Below are 4,406 nucleotides of genomic sequence, written 5' to 3' on the forward strand. Positions count from 1 at the left end.
CCAGTGTCACCAGACATACCCCTAAACTGTGTCTTCTTTAGTGTCTGATATTAATGCCCTTCAGTTTGTTTACGTCATAAGGTGAAGGAGGCGCTCTTGGTGCTCCTGCAACACCCACAACATGTGGCCACTCTCCTGCCCCTGGAGGAGGCGGACGCTGGAGCACTGTGATGATGCTCCGTCAGGTGGTGATGCCCCGACGGGCGTTGATGCTCCTCAGGTCTCCTACAAGGCAGACACAGTTTGTTGCACGGGGTGGAGGTAGTGATGCGGGGCAGCCGTCACCTTCTGGCGACTCTCTCCTCCGCTGTGGTTCTGTACCAGACATAGAAGACGTGGGTTAACATGGGCTGATATACAGTAGACGTGGGTTAACATGGGCTGATATAGACGTGAGTTAACATGGACCGATATAGACGGGGTTAACATGGGCTGATATAGACGTGGGTTAACATGGGCTGACCTAGACGTTGGGTTAACATGGGCTGATATAGACGTGGGTTAACATGGGCTGATATAGACGTGGGTTAACATGGACCGATATAGACGTGGGTTAACATGGACCGATATAGACGTGGGTTAACATGGGCTGATATAGACGTGGGTTAACATGGGCTGATATAGACGTGGGTTAACATGGACCGATATAGACGTGGGTTAACATGGACCGATATAGACGTGGGTTAACATGGGCTGATATAGACGTGGGTTAACACTGACTGATATAGACGTGGGTTAGCAGAGACCTGAGTAGTACCTCACACGTTGGGTCTAAAGCATCATCCTTGAGGTTGTTATGGTCGAGGTCCTTCTCCAAGCTCGTCCTCAAGACCCGGCCACTGTGAGTAGAGGTCAAGGAGCACTTCTGACCCGACCTGAAGCAGAGAGTTAGGTGGTGAGAGAGATCCCATTCATTTGTTTATCTCACCCTGTCCATTCTCTATAAACACACACACACACACACACACACACACACACACACACACACACACACACACACACACACACATTCACACACACACACTCACACACACACACACACACACACACACACATACATTCACACACACACACACACACACACACACACACACACACACACACACACACACACACACACACACACTCTCACCTGCTTTGTTTAAAAGAATTAAACCAGCACGACTACAGGTTCAGGACCAGAACCCCACCTGTCGTATCTCTTGTCCCTCGCCGCTCCCTCTCCAGTTACCTGTAGGAATAGATCACAGGTAGGTCGTGATAATTAAACACCCGTTACCTGTATGTGATGTAGGTGTGACATTATGAGCACCCTACCTGCACTCACTCTCACCCATTATACAAGATATTCTTTACCGGGAAATTTATGGATCTATCTGATAGTTCACCAGATGATGAGCCGCAAACATACATCTGGCAGCACGTATGATTGTGGGTGGTGTATCCTGCCGTCTGACACAGTTATACTCACGACGGTGGTGTATCCTGCCGTCTGACACAGTTATACTCACGACGGTGGTGTATCCTGCCGTCTGACACAGTTATACTCACGACGGTGGTGTATCCTGCCGTCTGTCACAGTTATACACACGACGGTGGTGTATCCTGCCGTCTGTCACAGTTATACTCACGACGGAGGTGTATCCTGCCGTCTGACACAGTTATACTCACGACGGTGGTGTATCCGCCGTCTGTCACAGTTATACTCACGACGGTGGTGTATCCTGCCGTCTGACACAGTTATACTCACGACGGTGGTGTATCCTGCCGTCTGTCACAGTTATACTCACGACGGTAGTGTATCCTGCCGTCTGACACACAGTTATACTCACGACGGTGGTGTATCCTGCCGTCTGACGACAGTTATACTCACGACGGTGGTGTATCCTGCCGTCTGACACAGTTATACTCACGACGGTGTATCCTGCCGCCCGGACACAGTTATACTCACGACGGTGGTGTATCCTGCCGCCTGACACAGTTATACTCACGACGGTGGTGTATCCTGCCGTCTGACACAGTTATACTCACGATGGTGGTGTATCCTGCCGTCTGACATAGTTATACTCACGACGGTGGTATCCTGCCGTCTGACACAGTTACTCACGAGTGGTGTATCCTGCCGTCTGACACAGTTATACTCACGACGGTGGTGTATCCTGCCGTCTGACACAGTTATACTCACGACGGTGGTGTATCCTGCCGTCTGACCAGTTATACTCACGACGGTGGTGTATCCTGCCGTCTGGACACAGTTATACTCACGACGGTGGTGTATCCTGCCGGTAGAGAGTGTCTGCAGGTGAGGAGAGACATGACCTTTGCGAAAGTTGTCGTTGAAGCCGCAGTAGATGATGGGGTTGAGGGCGGAGTTAGACAACGCGATGAAGTAAGAGAGAACTCCATCACCCCGAACCACTCCGGCAACTGGGGGGTGAGGGAGTGGGGTGAGGGGTGGGAGGGAGCGGGGTGAGGTGAGGGGAGCGTGGGGTGAGGGTGGGGAGGGAGTGTGTGAGAGGGGTGGAGCGGGGGAGAGGGAGCGGGGTGAGAGGGAGGGAGCGTGTGAGAGGGTGGGAGGGAGCATGGTGAGGAGCGTGGGTGAGGGGTGGAGGGAGGGGTGAGGGAGCGTGTGAGGTGGGAGCGTGGGTGGGGGAGTGTGGGGTGAGGGAGCGTGGGTGGGGGTGAGGGAGCGTGGGTGAGGGAGCGTGTGGGGGAGTGCGGGGTGAGGGGAGCGGGGTGAGGGGGAGGGAGCGTGGGGTGAGGGTGAGGAGCGTGAGAGGGTGAGGGAGCGTGTGTGAGGGAGCGTGGGTGAGGGAGCGGGGTGAGGGGTGAGGAGCGTGGGGAGAGGGTGAGGGAGCGGTGAGGGGTGAGGGAGCGTGTGGAGAGGGGTGAGGGAGCGTGGGGTGAGGGGTGAGGAGCGTGAGAGGGGTGAGGGAGCGTGTGTGAGGGAGCGGGTGAGGGAGCGTGTGTGAGGGTGAGGGAGCGGAGTGAGGTGAGGGAGCGTGTGAGAGGGTGAGGGAGCGTGTGGGTGAGGGGTGAGGTGAGGAGAGAGGATGATATGTTTGTTGAATGTTATAATTTATCACTGGCCTCTAAGACCATTAACTTGTGCCACGTATTGACAAACAGACTTACGGAGTTATGGTCAACGTGGACGAAGTTACTGTAGAGGATGATGGTCTGGCGGCGTCCACAGCACAAACACCAGCAGGACGACTGACACCATCTTCACTACCTTCTTCTTGGCCCGTGTGGCTGTTGCGGGCAGGTACACAGTGCTCACCTGGCAGCTGAGTCATCCACAACCTCCACACCACCAGACTGTCAACATCATCATCATCATCATCAATCATCATCAATCATCATCATTAACATCATCAATTAACTATACCTGATAACCGCTCACCAAGATAACCGCTCACCTGTACAAGATAACCGCTCACCTGTGCCTGATAACCGCTCACCTGTACAAGATAACCGCTCACCTGTGCCTGATAACCGCTCACCCAGGCCAAGACAATCGCTCACCCAAGACAACCGCTCACCAGACAACCGCCCACCTGTAACCACGACCATGATACCGACGGGAGAAAGAAGGCGGTGTTGAGTATGATGTAGAAGAGCTTTGGGGTCGGTCGTGACACCGCCTCACCACTGGTTGACTTTCACCTCATTGGCCACACCTCGTCACAGTGCCAGGAGGTGAAGGGCCTACTGAGGAAGAGAAATGGGTGAGACAACAACAACAACAACAACAACAATCGTACATATAGGACACACACACACACACACACACAACACACACACACACACACACACACACACACACACACACACACAAAACATGGATAAGAGGTCACCTTGATGCTGTACAGTTCACGGTAGAAAGCGTCGGGCAGGACAAGAGAGAGACGTCACCCACACCACAGCGATGACACGGTGGGCGCGGTCTGGGAGGTGCGGGCGTGTAGTGGAATATGACAGCCACGAACCTGCCCACACTGATGACTGTTAATGTTAACACGCTGGCCAGGAGAGACGTGGCTGTCAGACAAGAGTAGGGTGGTTAGTGGCTGTCAGGACAAGAGTAGTGTGGTTAGTGGCTGTCAGGACAAGAGTAGTGGTTAGTGGCTGTCAGGACAAGAGTAGTGGTAGTTAGTGGCTGTCAGGACAAGAGTAGTGGTAGTTAGTGGCTGTCAGGACAAGAGTAGTGGTGGTTAGTGGCTGTCAGGACAAGAGTAGTGGTAGTTAGTGGCTGTCAGGACAAGAGTAGTGGTGGTTAGTGGCTGTCAGGAAAATGATAAGTAACGTCTGCCCATTACCCCATAGGCCTAACCCAACCCTGGGTCCCAGGTGAGCGAGACACAGGTTATCCGCACGACACACACCAAGAGTTAGGTCGAGGC

The 4,406-nt window shown here is 53.5% G+C and overlaps 1 long non-coding RNA gene across 1 annotated transcript; it reads right to left on the minus strand.

The window, feature by feature from the left end:
* Window positions 1-237: 237 nt before the first annotated feature.
* LOC121874411 lies at window positions 238-1,215 on the minus strand. The gene is made up of 3 exons (XR_006090409.1): window positions 1,133-1,215; window positions 758-875; window positions 238-315 (listed from the first exon to the last, which is right to left on the minus strand). It is a non-coding gene; the product is annotated as an uncharacterized LOC121874411 (long non-coding RNA).
* Window positions 1,216-4,406: the final 3,191 nt, after the last annotated feature.

This window comes from Homarus americanus, unplaced genomic scaffold (genome assembly GCF_018991925.1).
Source record: "Homarus americanus isolate GMGI-L3 unplaced genomic scaffold, GMGI_Hamer_2.0 scaffold37558, whole genome shotgun sequence".
NCBI lineage: Eukaryota > Metazoa > Arthropoda > Malacostraca > Decapoda > Nephropidae > Homarus > Homarus americanus.